The following is a 17,399-nucleotide window of genomic DNA, read 5'->3' as shown; positions in this document are numbered from 1 at the left end:
ATCTACATATAGCACTTTGTGGCCACATTGAAACACTTATCAAACTACATTACAGCTATTTGTGAATTGTCTATTCACCTGACACAATAGTAGCACCTGGAAATTAGAAACCATGTGTTTTTTCCTTACCTTGTACATTTTTCCACTTTTGAAACTATGAACTATTTCAAAATATTCTCAAAAATAGAGAATAAAAAATAAAAACATAGAGAATAATATAACAAAGACTTACCATCCAGCATTACCAAATCTTAACATTTTGTTACATTTATTGCATTTTTTTAAAGTGAAACACTAGAAATACTGTTGAAACCTTCCAAATTCATTTTCTTCCCCCCTTCTCAGAGATAATCACTACTATCCAGGATTTGGGGTTATGTCATTCCCATGCATTTTTTTACAGTCATCACATATGTATGTATCCATATATATCACTATATATGCATTTTATTGTTTTGCATGTGCTTTAAAACTATTTTAGTAGTGGCATACCGTAAATATTCTTAAATTTGCTAAATTTTCTTAACTTACTCTGAGTTTTAAGGCTTATCCATGTTGGTAATAATCATTCATGTATTCATTCAAACTGCTATATAGCATTCTATAGTATGAACACATCCCTGGTGAATATGTAGGTAGTTTTCATTTTTCACTATTATAAACAATGCTGTAATGAATATTCTTCTAGATATCTCTGTGCACATGTGCAAGGGTTTCTTTGGGGTATTGTTCAAGAAGTAGAATTGCTATACATACTGATAAATTGAAAATGAATTACTTGATATTGACAAATTGCATTCTAAAATGGTTGTCAGATTTTTACCCCCACTCATATTTAAGTCCCCATGTGATCTAGTCCATTTTTTAAATTTTGGCTAATCCGATGGGTGAGGATGACATCTTATTCTTTTGACTTAAATTGTCCTGATTATTAGTTATATTGAACATCTATTCATATGTTCATTGACCCTATTGGATTTCCTCTTCTGTCAACTGCCTGTTTTTATTCTTCACCAGTTTCTAAGGTTGATCAGTAATCTTTCTGTATATACTGTGCATATACTAATTATTTGTGGGTTGTATACATTGCAAATATTTTCTCCCAGTGAGACCTTGTCCTTTTCATTTCCACCAACCAGTAAAGTACCTAGAACCTAGAATATAGAAAAGTGTGCAGAAAAAAATTTTTTGAGACGGGTTTTTTGTTTTTTGTTTGTTTTTGTCGCCCAGACTGGAGCCCTGTGGCATGATCACAGCTCACTGCAGCCTCAATCCCCCAGGCTCAAGTGATCCTCCCACCTCAGCCTCTTGGGTAGCTGGGACTACAGGTGCACACCACAACACCTGGCTAATTTTTTGAAATTTTTGTAGAGAGGGGTTTCACCATGTTGCCCAGGCTGCTCTTGAATTCCTGAGCTCAAGAAGTCTACCTGCCTCAGCTTCCCAAAGTATTGGGATTGCAGGTGTGAGCCACCTTGCCCAGCCAAAAATTTTTAAAGATACAAAGAGAGAGGGAGAAAAAGGGAAAGAGCAATTTCACACATCATTCTCACCAAGGTATAGCCATTTGACGAAGTTTTTACAGTAGACTTGACAGGACTAATCATGAAATTATTTTCATTCAAAACATCTGTTTTGAATTTATTTCTTGATTTATTGATGTATTAATTTTTTACCATCATAACATCAGGGCATTATGTGTTGCTAGTGGTGGTACTGATGATGATGCTGGCTTTTTATTTTATACATTGTTATTTTGGTCTATCTGAGCAACTATTTTTTAACCAAAAGTTATTTTTCTTTCTTTTGCCCACTTTTCTGGCAAGTCACTATAGTTGAAAAAGCCTCATATCTAAGTTAATAAATGTTATAAGTTAATGTTACCTTATGATCTCTTAAGACTGTTTTATTGCCGTTTTTTCTTTATCCCCATCCCCAATTTTTGTTCAGTAGAAGGCACAGCTAATTATATAAAAGATACATAAAGTCTGCATTTGCTTTCCTTAGGCATAGGAATTACACTGGCTATTTCCATAGAGGCAGTATTCTCCTAGACCTTCTCTATAGATGCCAATTAGAAGATTAGCGTCTTTTCTCTCTCCCTCTTTGCTATTAAATAGTCACACAAAAGCTGAGCTGACAAATTACTCCCTCCATGGTGCTTGACAAAGACAGACAATAGATCATCATCATTTACTATACTTGAATCCTATTAATCACAGATTAATGAGAACATGTCTAGTGGGGAAGAAATTACCAGAATGTGGGCCTATTGGCTTGTTACTCATGTAACATCTGCTCAGGCTTTACCTTTAGTGTCATGTCATCTTTTATCACATTGAAATAATGTTTGCTCCAGAAACATAATTAAGATAATGGAGCAAATTCAGAGCCCTTCCCTTAATAATTAAAGAACCACGGTTGTATTTCTTAGTTTGGTGGCTTTTAAAAAAAACTAATTTCCCTCTGTTCTTGATTATTTCCTTTTTCTTCTGCTCATAATGAACTATCAAATCTTGGGGCTTTTTTTTTTTTGTAAACTATGATTAATCCTCATACCCAAAACTAGGACAAAGTCAGAGTTTGAGTTCCTTTTTCTATTGAGATAAAATTCATATGATATGAAATTCACCATTGTAACCACGTTAAAATGCACAATTAAGTGGGATTCCTTTTACAATTTGAAACATCTTAAACTCAGATTAATACTTAGAATATCATATACACTTTGTAAGGATCATCAAGTACTATATTTATTTTCCTTAACCTTCATCTACCATGTACTGTTTTATTTTTATATAATCAAATACTTTTATTTTTAAAATCTGGGGTTTTACCAGTGTTTTAGTTTTTTATACTTAAGCTAATTACCTGCTTTACTTTAAAGCATAGAAGTAGAAATTTGGGTTCAAATATTTAATATTCTTGGAGGTCTCCTATCCTTTTGTTGCAACAAGGGGTAGAACTAGGGGAACAAATATAAAGATAAGTTTAAAAATAAAAAGCAATTTTTATTCATCTATAATCATCTATAATGGCATCTATAATCAGCTGCTTAAAAAATAAAAAGTCATAATTCATGATTATAAAACTGAAAAAAGTAATCGCTTGGGTTAAAAAATCTAGAATATATATCTGTTACTCTTGGAAGGCTGTGGTGATGAGTGCTCAGGGCTGGATAAGCTGTGATCTAAGGCTTTGTGATTAAGCCATGATTCAGCACCACGGGAATAAAAACAGCTCCACAACCAAGAGCTGGCAAGCACTAGTTCAGGAAGCAGGGAGGAGGATTGCAAAGAGCTTCTTAATTAAATTTTAATTATTGCTAATTAGAACTACTGTTTTTTTATATCCCCAACAAGGAAGATGAGAGTTGATCTTGCCTTTTTATTATTCTGCTAATTAGTTTCCCAAGGAGAGGTTTGAAAGGGCAGTCTCTGCTTTGACAGTCAGTATACAAGTTGTTAGCTGAGCTCAGTCCAGCAGATAAATCTCATGCTAAAGTTTGAGCGTTAGTATTCCTAGGTAGATATTTTCTGGTTCTAAAATTTTATTACAAATATCTGAGGGAATGAATTGTCCCTATCCACTATTGAAAGAAATCCATAAATTAGTTTTCCTGTTGTTTAACCTATCTACCTTCTCTTCATACAAGTATCAAAGATTTTGCTTAATTATTAAAATAGTGAATCCTCTACACCCATTAATGAGGTAAACTTTATGCCTTGAATTGTTAAATGTTAGAGATGACCTCTATCTGATTGTAAAGAACAATTAGATGTACACATAAAAAGTGACTGCTAGTTTTCTCTAGCAGTGAATTTAGTGCTTTGCAATAGGAAACAACAACAACAACAAAAATTGAAGTTCCTGCTCTGAAGAGCTCCCAAGTTCTATTAAATACCATTTAAGATGAAATGCTAACTGTTCCAGGTAAACCACATTTGAGATTGCAAAGCAGAAACCCTAATTGTAAACTTGAATTCATAATCCCAGAAGGTTCCCAAGACCCATTAGCATTATAGCCCTCTGCAAAATATGAATTCTATTTTGTAAGTGCACACATTTCATAATTCTTCTCCCAAGATAATAAAGATAAGAGTTCTGAGCTAGCGCAACTCCCTGTGTTAATTACAATAAAATCCAACAAATGAAATTACATTTTTGGAATCAACAGCTTTTGGCCAAGCAAACCCACATGCCTTGACAGCCTTCCTTTGCAGTTGGAGTTACATTAACACATGTGTTTGTTTCCTCACCTTTTACAGACACAAGAGCCCTGTGATATGTTAATTCACACCAAATTCTAATCCTTTCCCTTGTCTTTATCTTTCCAACTCAGTGATATGATGTGTCAACACCTTTCATATTGGGAAGAAAAAATGCTTAGACAAAATTTTATTTCTACTCACTTTAGTTAAAATTACAGAAACTAGAAAACAAAATGTAAGTAAATTAAGGCATTGTCTTTCAATGCCATTCACCATCTGCCCTGTCAATATCCACTCTGATCTGAATTATTCTAAAAAGTCATCTGGGTCTTTCCTACTTTGATTAGTCAATTAGCCACATCTCACATTGGTTTAAAATGTGTTTTTTCAGGTCAGTAAGTTACCCTCACAACCTTAGAGTAGCTGACTTGCCAATAAATAAAGACTTCTGAGATTTTTCTATTAATATGCAAAGATTTCTGCTTTTTTCAGCTTATTCTGTATTTAAACATGACGTAATACTTATAGAACTTTTCTCTTTAAAATAATAAACATCGGCCGGGCGCGGTGGCTCACGCTTGTAATCCCAGCACTTTGGGAGGCCGAGGCAGGCGGATCACGAGGTCAGGAGATCGAGACCACGGTGAAACCCCGTCTCTACTAAAAATACAAAAAATTAGCCGGGCGTAGTGGCGGGCGCCTGTAGTCCCAGCTACTCGGAGAGGCTGAGGCAGGAGAATGGCGTGAACCCGGGAGGCGGAGCTTGCAGTGAGCCGAGATCGCGCCACTGCACTCCAGCCTGGGCGACAGAGCGAGACTCCGTCTCAAAAAAAAAAAATAATAATAATAATAATAAACATCATAAAATCATTTTTCTTTTCTCCACAAATAGAATTTTTTAGTTGCCACTATTAAAAGTCTGAACTTTAAACAGATTCTAGGACCAATGAGTTCATATCCATCAGCTCATTCAGCTTTGGCACCTGTCTCATGATGTCCAGTAGCTTTCTCAGAACTACTACTTTTACCATGAAGCTCCGTGAGTTTTCCCAATTCAAACTTGGGCTTATCATTTTTTTTTTTTTTTTTTTTTTGAGACAGAGTCTCACTCTGTTGCCAGGCTGGAGTGCAGTGGCATGATCTCGGCTCACTGCAACCTCTGCTTCCTGGGTTCAAGCGATTCTCCTGCCTCAGCCTCCCAAGTAGCTGGGACTACAGGTGCATGCCACCATGCCCAGGTAATTTTTGTATTTTTAGTAGAGATGGGGTTTCACCATGTTGGCCAGGATGGTCTCGATTTGACCTCGTGATCCACCTGCCTCGGCCTCCCAAAGTGCTGGGATTATAGGTGTGAGCCACTGCACCTGGCCAGCATTTTTACTTTTCTAATGAAGACATCCTGGAAAGGATAAATAGATTGGCAACCATTTTGTATGTCTTTTCCAATGCTGTCTGGAATCAATTTATTGACCACTTCTTTCAGGTCATTTGTCTGCACCTCTTGGGTCATGATTTCCATCATCTCCTAGATCTGGCGAGCCTGTTGGTGGTGAATATCTATTGGTTGCATTTTTTAGTATAACCAATACAGAATAACTGAAGCAAATAACCATCAGTAGTCTTGACATAAGCATGAGCTTCAGTCATGGTCTGCCATTTTTTGACCATGGAACACATTTTGTCACAGGTGAAATCCACGCCACAGAAGTCAGTCAGGCAGGTTTTGCCTGAACATCATCAGTAATCAGCTTGCATTTTCTAAATGCACCTTCATCATTCTGCAGATCAGCAAGACTCACTTCAGATACATGACACTTGAGGCCATCAGATGCAATTTTGGTTCCTTGAGTCCTGGTGACCAGCATCTTTCCAATGTTTCATATGTTGAACATAGCCAGTGCTTTCACATCATACCAATCTTTCTTAGAAAATGGATCAACCACTTTCTTCTTGGCTCCTGTTTTGCTGCTTTTCTAAGGTACTTGTGCTTGCCAACTGCCATGGTGCTGCTCAGAGAGCCAAAAGGGGTTTTGGGTTTTGTTTGTTTGTTTGTTTTTTGAGACAGGGTCTCACTCTGTCACTCAAGCTTGAGTACAGTGGTGCCATCATAGCTCACTGCAGTCTCGAACTCCTGGACTCAAGTGATCCCCCTGTGCCCTACTGCGCCCCCTACCCCCACTGCCTCAGCCTCCCAAGTAGCTGGTACTACAGGCGTAAGCCACTCTGCCTGGCTAATTTTTTTTTTTAAATTTTGTAGAGATAGATAGGGTCTCACTGTGTTGACCAGGCTGGTCTCAAACTCCTGGCCTCAAGTGATCCTCCTACATCAGCTTCCCAAAATGTTGGGATTACAGGCATGGGCCACTGTGCCTGGTGGAAAATAATTTTTTTCTTTATTATATATTATTATGTTAGATATAAAGCATGTTACAACTAACTTCATTTTTATAGGTGAAGAAAGTCCACCAGAAAATTATCTAACTCCCGTTACACTCTTTTGTAACTTGCTTGTTATACTCCTGTTTCTTGTTTCACAAACATCTATATTACTCAACAGCAGATGGTTTTTTAAGTGACAGTTGGGCTGTTCCAAGGCTTTATGGGTGAGCATGGGAAAACCCTCTAGATTGGATACCTTTGAAGAGAATGGGAATGAGACAGAGAATGAAGGGAAAAATAACAAAATCAAACAGGAGAGCAACATTACACAGAATCATAATTGTGTGCCAAGAAGTGATGATTCTGATTAATTCAGTTCTGTACACCTGATCTTTCCTTCACCACCCACCTCCCCCTGCCAAAAATAAAAAACAAATACAAACCTGTGGCCCAGTAGCATTCAAGGACACATTGGTATATGAGGTCCCACAAGGCTGGAACTAAGTTCGTGACGTCTCAGAAGTGGAATTCTCTAATCTTTTACTTTAAGTGTTGGCAGCTTTAGTGAGTAAAAAGGTAGTAGTTTAATCACAAACGTACATACCTAAATTATAGACCATACTATATATGCTAAGGTTTGAATGTTTGTGGCCTGCCAAAATTCATATGTTGAAATCCTACCCCCAAGGTGATGGTATTAGGAGGTGGGGCCTTTGGGAGATAATTAGCTCATGAGGACAGAGTCCTCATGAATGGGATTAGTGCTCTTATAAGGGGTTACAGAAACAAGAGTTCTTCTCTTCCACTATGTGAGGGCATAGCTAGAAGGTACCACCTATAAGCCAGAAAGCAGGCCCCCACCAGTGAAACCGGCTTTGCAAAAATTATAGCAGTGAGAAAACGATGACAGTGAAAGAGACCTGACCTAACCAACTCCATCTTGCCTGTAACCTCTAAACTGCCCTTGGTCATTCCTAGGCATGAGCCAAGCTAATGCTGGCAGAAATTTAGTTTATAGTTTAAGTGATAATAGCCCCTCCCCAAATAAACCACCTTTGTAAAACTAATGCTAAGCCACCAAGTACAGAGGATGAGAGGGGCCTAAATTCTGCTAAGATGTAGTCATAGTTCAATGATCACCAGCCATTTTTCTGGAGGTATAGCATTTTCAGGAAGATTTGCAACTTCCCCAGTTGCTGCTGTAAAAAACATCACAACTGTAAAACCTAAGACTGGCCTTTTCAATGTCTTCTCAGATTTTTGCATTTGTGACTACCAGATGACTCCACCTGGACCAGCAACTTTGCCGTGGCCCCTACCCGGGGTGGACTCAGCACATGAGGACTGTTTTCCATACCCCTATGAGTGCTCTCAATCCAATCAGCAGCACCCATTCCCTAGTCCCCTGCCTCCCAAACTACCCTTGAAAAACCCTAGCCTCTGAATTTTCAGGGAGGCTGATTTGAGTAATAATAGAACTCTGGTCTCCTGTTTAGCTGGCTCTACATGTATTAAACTCTTTCTCTATTGCAATTCCTCTGCCTTGATAAATCAGCTCTATATGAGCAGCAAGGCACAATGAACTCACTTGGCAGTTACACAAGACACCAAATCTGCTGGTGCCTTGATCTTGGACTTCTCAGCCTCCAGAACTGTGGGAAATAAATGGGTTGTTTATAAGCCACCTAGTTTATGGTATTTTTGTTATAACAGCCAGAACAGACTAAGACAATATGTAGTGAGTATGGTCAGGTAAATAAGAATATTACTTTATGTAAAAATGAATTTCCCCTATTCTCCTGGGCTAGTGGAGAAAAAAAAAAGGTTAGTTTTTAAAGCCCTTCACCCATCTCTTCTGAGTTAGGTTAAGATTCTGATCTTTTGTATTTTGACATGGGGCAAATTGGGGTGTGCTGGTTCTAGCAATCAATCACTTCTATACACAGGTTATCCCTGAGTCTTCCATTGTCTTGTCTAAACAGCACCTTCAGCATCAGTAGTTCCTTCTACTTCATCAACATATTTTGGACTTGGGAATCTTTTTGCAACTGACTAAATCCCATATGCCTGGAGGCAACGGATCCTACTCCTCTCTAGGTGCTGCCAAGAAGCCAAAACTGGGACATTAATGCTCTAGAATTGTATTAGCCTGTTCTCGCATTGCTATGAAGAACTACCTGAGACTGGGTAACTTATAAAGAAAAGAATTGGCTGGGCATGGTGGCTCACACCTGTAATCTCAGCACTTTGGGAGTCTGAGGCAGGCAGATCACCTACATTGCTGGTGGAAGAATAAATTAGTAAAACACTTATGGAGGGCAATTTGCAATATCTATCCCAATTATAAATGTATAAGTCCTTTGACTAAGTAAATCCACTTCTGGGAATTTATCCTATAGATATACTCGCATAGGTTATTATCCACTGAAACAATGTATTAGTAAAAGACTGGAAAACAATCTAAATGTCCATTAATAGTAAATTAGCTAAATATGCTACATTTATTAAATGGGATATTTTGCAGATCTTCAATAAAATACAAAAACAATAAGAAAGCTCTATATACTGATATGAAAAAAATCTTCAGAATATATAGTTTGTTTTTGTTTTTTTGAGACAGAGTTTTGCTCTGTCTCCCAGGCTGGAGTGCAGTGGCGCGATCTTGGCTCACTGCAACCTCGGCCTCCCGTGTTCAAGCGATTCTCCTGAGTAGCTGGGACTGCAGATACGTGCTACCACACCCAGCTAATTTTTTTTGTAGTTTTAGGAGAGACGGGGTTTCACCGTGTTAGCCAGGAAGGTCTCGATCTCCTGACCTCGTGATCCACCCACCTCGGCCTCCCCAAGTGCTGGGATTACAGGCATGAGCCCATCGTGCCCAGCCGGTTTTTTTCAGTGTAAAATAATGTTATCTTTTATGTAAAAAGAGGGGAGAGGAATATGCATTCATACCTATTTGTATATGTGAAAACTCTGGAAAGATTCAGAGAAAACTGATCACAGTGATTAAGGTGCAGGGTGGGAACCAGGCAGATGGGGCCAGATATGAGAGGGTAATTCTTATTGTGAACCCTCTAATCTTCAGCCACATGCACACGTGTTCTCTGTGATCCTTTCTACCATTTAACTATAATGAAATCTGAATCATTATTTTAATCATTTATTTATAAAATTTTACTGACTCAACGTTTAAATCCAAAATAATTGTTCACTTCAAAATTTTAAGGTTTCTAGGCTTAAGTAATTGGGTATTTTAAAATTCCATTAGAGCCAGGCGAGGTGGCTTACGCTTGTAATCCCATCACTTTGGGAGGCTGAGGTGGGTGGATCACCTAAGGTCAGGAGTTCAAGACCAACCTGACCAATATGGCAAAACCCTGTCTCTACGAAAAATACAAAAATTAGCCGGGCATGGTGGCATGCACCAGTAGTCCCAGCTACTTGGGAGGCTGAGACAGGAGAATTGCATGAACCCAGGAGGTGGAGGTTGCAGTGAGTGGAGATCACGCCACTGCACTCCAGCCTGGGCAACAGAGTGAGACTCAGTCTCAAAAAAAAAAGAAAGAAAGAAGAAAGGAAGGAGGGAGGGAGGGAAGGAAGGAAGGAAGGAAGGAAGGAAGGAAGGAAGGAAGGAAGGAAGGAAGGAAGGAAGGAAAAAAATCCCACTAGAGTGAATACCATAATGCTGAACAGTTTAGTCTCTTAAATTAAAAAAAAAAGTACAGGTAACTTTACTATAATCACATCTTCAATAAAATTTTATATGAGCCCTGGCATGGTGGCTCATGCCTGTAATCCAGCCTGTAATCCTTTGGGAGGCTAAAATGGGAGGATCACTTGAGGCCAGGAGTTTGAGATCAGCCTGGGCAACATAGGAAGAAGATATCTCTACAAAAATTTTTTTTAAAAAATAGCCAGACACGTGCTTATAGTTCTAGCTACTTGGGAGGCTAAGGCAGAAGGATCACTTGTGCCCAGGAGTTTGAGGCTGCAGTGAGCTCTGATGGCGCCACTGCACTCCAATCTGGGTGACAGAGCAAGACAAAAATATCGTTACAGGCCGGCGTGGTAGCTCATGCCTGTAATCCTAGCACTTTGGGAGGCCAAGGTGGGTGGATCGTGAGGTCAGGAGTTCAAGACCAGCCTGGACAACACAGTGAAACCCCGTCTTTACTAAAATACAAAAAATTAGCGGAGTGTGGCAGCATGAGCCTGCAGTCCCAGCTACTCGGGAGGCTGAGGCAGGAGAATTGCTTGAACCTGGGAGGCAGAGGTTGCAGTGGGCTGAGATCGTACCACTGCACTCCAGCCTGGGTGGCAGAGCCAAACTGTCTCAAAAAAAAAAAAAAAAAAGTTACAGTATAATTCATATAACCAAATTCCACTTCAAGAAGTTCTGAAAGACTTCCAACCATTTTATTATGTTTTCTGTACCAGGAATGTGTTTAATTAATACTGCTTGAAATGTATTAGCCAACAACTGAAGCTTGAAATATTTGGTCAGAAAGAAAATTTTCTTTTAATGTTATTTATGCTATTGTATTTGATCTAAATTATTAGTGTCTGCACAATGGGTTTTTCCCTAGTTGTAGACCACACAAGATAGTAGAGAGGTCAAAAGCGTGGGCTCTAGGGTCAGCCTCTCTGGGTATATGTCCTGACTCTACCACTTACTAATTAAGTGACATTGGGTAAGTGAGTTTATTTCTGAGTGCCTGTTTCTTCATCTTAAAATGGGGACAATAATAATACCTACCTCCTAGGATGGTTATGTGTATTAGATTAAATACACTTAATTAAATATTCAATTATTTAATTTGAATTAAATTAAATCATTCCATGCGTGCAGATATAAAGTGCCCAATAAGTTTTAAGTATTGTATATGTATGTATGTGTGGCATAGACTCCAAGGAAGAATATAAAAACAGAAACTTTGTCTATAAACCATACACACACATACACACTCAAAAAAAAGTTTCTTCAAGACAGTATTTTCCTCCAAGAAGTATACTGGTGGGCTTATCATCATCTTAGGATGTGGAGGGCTAGCAAAGAAGAGAAGCATGTGTAATTTGAAAAAGCACTTGATCAACAATATTATAATTTTATATCTGGGAGAAAGCAACATATTGTTCACATAATGTAAAGAAAGTAAAGCTCAAGAAAATTATTTTAGGTAGTGGTGATACATAAAAGATGCAGTGCTTCCCAACAAGGGGCATGCCACTTTAAAGAGCCCTATCAGAATTTGGGGGTGAGCAGCAGGACAGATGGGATGAGTTACCTTTAACAAAGGGGCTTGCATCAGACAGGCAGTAGGGAAGCACTGCTTTAAAATAAAGCAAAACTGACCAAACTCTCACAGGAAGGAGAACACTTATCAAAGAAAGGAAGTTTCAATTTAAAAAAGAAATCATTATGGCTTTGCATCTTCACCTGTCCTCTTCTCTGCATATGGATTTCCTTTGGCTCTTTGTTTTGGGGTGGGGAATAATGATTAATCAGAAGCATAGGTATTTATCTTGCTTTCCCCAGGGCATGAATTGGGACCCAATCTTCCTTCTTCCCAGGCTTCCTATTGCAATAATGAAATTCCATTATATTGAAAAATGATGTAATTCCCTATAGGGTTAGTTGTAATTACTTGACCTATGTGGATATGGTGATTATAAGAACTAAAGAATAGGGAAATTCACAGAAAGGAAAGGACAGCATTTAGATTTACTTTGCTTGCTTTGCTTTGTCTTAATTCAGTTGTATCATGTCCACCAAAAACTTGCCTTATTTCTGATTAGAAAAAAATCAGGCAAAATAGTAGAAATAAACTGCCAAACAGCTTCAGAATCTAGTGTTCTCTGAACAGTGATCAGGGTTTTTTCTTCTTCCTCCCTTCACCTCCACTCCCCACCACAACCATTGATCAATTCTCATTATTAGCTCTTAGAAAAGCAGACAATCTTTGGGACAAGCCTGGCTTCAGATCAGAGAGTCAATATTCTACTGTAACAATCTGCAAAAAAACACAATTCAGGCACATCTAAAGTGTGTCTCCCTAGAGGAAAGCAAGAAAAACAGGCCATTGAGAGAGGCCTCACTATTTAGTTTGATTCAACTGCAGCTGCCTCTGACATTTCTAAGCCAGTCAGAGTTATCAACAGAAAATGCAAGTGAGCAAATGCAGAGTGACAGCAGACCGTAGCACAAAGGTTGCCTGGTTCAGGAAGTTTATCCAACTCCCTTCATCATTCTCCCCTCTTGCTGTCCCCAACCCCACCTCATATGAAGAGCTGAGTTCATGATGATGAGGACTCACAGAGAAGCAATGTATGAGAAGAGGTGTGGCAGTGCATCACTTTAAAAAAATAATTTATTAGGAAAGTGCCATCAGCAAGATGGCCAACTAGAAGTTCCTATTGGTCTCCCTACCACAACAAAATCCAAAACAATGAATAAACAACTACATACATATTGACCAAAATAACTCAAGGAGAGCTCCAGAGAACAACAGCAACAGCAAAAAGCAGCAGAAAACCTGTAGAGCACAGAAATCCAAGATAGATAGCACCGTAGGGAAGGGAATACCTTGGGTCTTCCACCCCACACCCCTAGTCAGAATCATCTTGGAACCAGAAGAGACTTCTTCCTGCAGGGGTAAAGGTAAGCAAGAGGACTCTAGCAGCCCCCATCACCACTGCAAACACGTGCAGTCTTCACTACTGGAGTCTCCAGCAGTCTTCACAGGATCAAGCCCAGCTGGGGGAGGTCCCTGGAGTTCACACACTGAGCTACTCCCGGAGAAGGAGCCAATGCTGTGCCCTGGCCCCATGTGGCCCATGCTGCCATTAATCTGCACCATCTTGGAATGGGAACCACTGCTATAATGTATCCTGTTCTGGGGGTAGGTAACCATTGCACCCCCTCCATCCCTGAGGCTTTGCTGCCACTTTAACATACCTACCCAGTAGTGCACCACCCTCAAGCCAGGGTCTTGTGAAACCACTGTAGCACCTGAGACTGGAGGCACAGGTTCACTTTCCAAGGCCCAAATGCATGCAGTTCTCCCACTGAACCAGGGTCTGTTGCTCTGAGGCATACCGCAGCCACTCAGGCCCAGGGGGCTAGAATGTTGCTATGGTTCTGACCCTGGGGGGCAGGGTACAGCATCGGTATGACTCTGGGAAAAAAGGGGTGTTCCAGAGGCTCAGGCCCCGGGAGAAGGGCACAGTTGCAATTCGGGACTGAGAATGAACAGAGCATGGCAGCAGTTCAGGCTCTGGAGGTGAGTTACCATGCAGTGGTGACTCTGAACCCTGCAGTGGTAGAACCTGGTAGTAGCCCAGGCTCTGTGAGGCTGGGTGCAGTAGCAACAAGGATCCAGGAATGGCAGGCCAGAAGAGAATGAGATGATATTGTCAGAGTGCTGAAAGGAAAACCAAAACAAAACAAACAAACAAAAAAGGTCAACCAAGAATACTATACCCAGTAAAGCTGTCCCTCAGAAATGAAAGAGAAATAAAGTCTTTACCAGATAAGCAAAAACTGAAGGAATTTATCACCACTAGACCTGCCCCACAAGAAATGCCTAAGGAAGTTCTTCAAGTGGAAATGAAATGAAGATAATTACTATCATAAATACATATGAAAATATAAAACTCACTGGTAGAGGTAAATACATAGTCAAATCCAGAATACTTTAATACTGTAATGGTTGTGTGTAAATCATACATTTCTCTAGTATAAGGTTAAAAGTCAAAATGGTCAAAAATTACTAATGGTACAATACATTGTTAAGAAATACACAATATAAAAAGATGTAGGCTGGATGTGGTGGCTCACACCTGTAATCCCAGCACTTTGGGAGGCCAAGGTGGGCAGATTGCTTGAGGTCAGGAGTTCTAGACCACCCTGGCCAATATGGTGAAACTGTCTACTAAAAAAAAAAATTTAAAAATTAGCTGGACATGGTGGCACACACCTGTAATCCCAGCTACTTGAGAGGCTGAGGCAGGAGAATCATTTGAACCCAGGAGGTGGAGGTTGCAGTGAGCCAAGATCGTGGCACTGCACTCCAACCTGGGTGACAAAGTGAGACTTTGTTTCAAAAAAAAATTATAAAAAGATGTAAATTGTGACATCAAAAATATAAAAATGCGGCACATGGATACATATGTAACAAACCTGCACATTGTGCACATGTACCCTAAAACCTAAAGTATAATAAAAAAAAAAAAAATATATATATATATATATATATAAAAATTGTGGGTGGAGAGGGTAAAAGTCTAGAGCTTTTGTATGTGATGGCAGTTAAGTTATTATCACCTTAAAATAATTGATTATAACTATAAGATGTTTGATGTAAGCATCATGGTAACCACAAAACAAAAACTACAACAGACCTACAAATGATAAAGAGAAAGGTATCAAAGCCTAGCATTACAGAAAATTATCAAACCACAAAGGTAGACAAGATAGGAAGAAAGGAATGAAGGTACTACAAAACAACCAGAAAACAGATAACAAAAGGGCAATACTAAGTCCTTGCCTATCAGTAATAACCTTGGATGTAAATGGATTAAATTCTCCAATCAAAAGACAGAGCGGCTGAGTAAATTTTAAAAAGAAAATCCAATCATATGCTACCTGCAAGAGGCTCACTTAAGCTTTAAGGACACACAGGCTGAAAGTGAATGAATGGAAGAAGATATTCCATGCAAATAGTAACCAAAAGAGATCAGAGGTGGCTATACTTATATCTAATAAAATAGACTAAAAGTCAAAAACTGTCATAAGGGCCAGGGTCACTGGCTTATACCTGTAATCCTAGGATTTTAGGAAGTCCAGCGGGGGAAGATCACTTGAGGCCAAAAGTTCAAGACCAGTTTGGGCAACATAGCAAGACCCTGTCTCTGCAAAAAAATTTAAAAATTACCCAGGCATGGTGGTGCACACCTGCAGTCATAGCTACTCGAGAGACTGAGGTGGGAAGATCGCTTGAGCCCAGGAGTTTGAATCTTCCATGAACTACAATCATGCCACTGCACTCCTGGGTAACAGTGCAAGACCCTGTCTCAAAAAAAACAAAACAAAACAAAAAACTGTCGTAAGAGACAAGGAAAGTAATAATTTAATGATAAAGGGGTCAATTCATTGAGAGGACATAACCATTATAAATATATATGCACTCAATCTTAGAGCACCTAAATACATAAAGTGACTACTAATTAACTTGAAGGGAGAAATAGATAGCAATACCACAACAGAGAGAGACTTAAATAATTCACTTTCAACAATGGATAGATCAACCAGACAGAAAATTAATAAGGAAATACTGGACTTGAATTGCACGTTTGACCAAATGGACCTAACAGATATATATGGAACTTTATATCCAACAGCAGCAGAATACACGTTTTTCTCTAGTGCACATGGAATATTCTTCAGGATAGACCACATGTTAGGCCACAAAACAAGTGGTAACAAATTTAAGAAAATTGAAATCATATCTAGTACTGTTTCAGACCATAGTGGTATAAAACTAGAAATCAATAAGAGGAGGAATTTGGAAAATTCATAAATATATGGAAATTAAACAACATGCTCATAAACAACCAATGGGTCAAAGAAGATATCAAAAGGCAAATTTGAAAATGTCTTGAGACAAACAACAAGGGAAACACAACAAACCAAATCCTATGTGATATAGCAAACACAGTTCTAAGAGAGAAGTTTATAAAGAAGAAAGATCACAAATAAATAATTTAAGACACCTCAATGCATGAAAAAAGGAACAAACTAAACCAAAATTAGCAGAAGGAAGGAAATAAAAATCAGACAAATACATAGAGAAGAGAAAAACCATGTAAAGAATCAATAAAACTAAGAGTTAGGTTTTGCAAAAATAAAATCAAACTGTTGGCTAGTGTAACAAAGAGAACAAATAAAATCAAAAATGAAAGTGAATAAATTACAACAGACACTTCAGAAATAAAAAGGATCATAAAGGACTATTATAGGCTGGGCACAGTGGCTCACTGCCTGTAATCCCAGCACTTTGGGAGGCTGAGACAGGCAGATTGCCTGAGCCCAGGAGTTTGAGACTAGCCTGGGCAACATGGCAAAACCCCATCTCCACTATTACTTAAAAAAAAAAAAAATTAACCAGTCATGTGTGTACCTGTAGTCCCAGCTACTCAGGATGCCGAGGTGGAAGGATCACCTGAGCCCAGGAGGTGGAGGCTGCAGGGGGCTGTGATCATGCCACTGCACTCTTGCTTGGGTAACAGAATGAGACCCTGTCTCAAAAAAAAAAAAAAATATGAACAATTTTATGCCAACAAATTGTATAACCTAGAGGACTGGTTAAATTCTTAGGAAAAAAGAAATATCTACCAAAATTGAGTCAGGAGGAAATAGAAAGCCTGAACAGACCAATAACAAATAAAGACAATAAAGAGATAATCAAAAACCTCCCAACAGGCCAGGCACAGTGGCTCACGCCTGTAATCCCAACACTTTGGGAGGCTGAAGTGGGAGGATTCTTTGAGCCCAGGAATTCGAAACCAGCCTGGGCAACATAGTGGAACCCTGTCTCTACAAAACAAAAAATTAGCCAGGCATGGTGGCATGTTCCTAATAGTAGACCTAGCTACTCGGGAGGCTGAGGCTAGAGGATTGCTTGAGCCTGGGAAATCGAGGCTGCAATGAGCCATGATGGCACCACTGCACTCCAGCCTGGGTAGCAGAGTGAGACCCTGTCTAATAAAAAAAAAAAAAAAAAATCTCCCAACAAAGAAAAGCCCAGGACC

The 17,399-nt window shown here is 39.2% G+C and overlaps 1 pseudogene; it reads right to left on the bottom strand.

Annotated features, from left to right (window-relative positions):
- Positions 1-5,078: 5,078 nt before the first annotated feature.
- LOC100604769 lies at positions 5,079-6,213 on the bottom strand (annotated as a pseudogene).
- Positions 6,214-17,399: the final 11,186 nt, after the last annotated feature.

Source organism: Nomascus leucogenys, chromosome 1a, assembly GCF_006542625.1.
Source record: "Nomascus leucogenys isolate Asia chromosome 1a, Asia_NLE_v1, whole genome shotgun sequence".
NCBI classification, from domain to species: Eukaryota; Metazoa; Chordata; class Mammalia; order Primates; family Hylobatidae; genus Nomascus; species Nomascus leucogenys.
The sequence above is the reverse complement of the archived record's forward strand: the minus strand, read 5'-3'. Positions and strand labels throughout refer to the sequence as shown.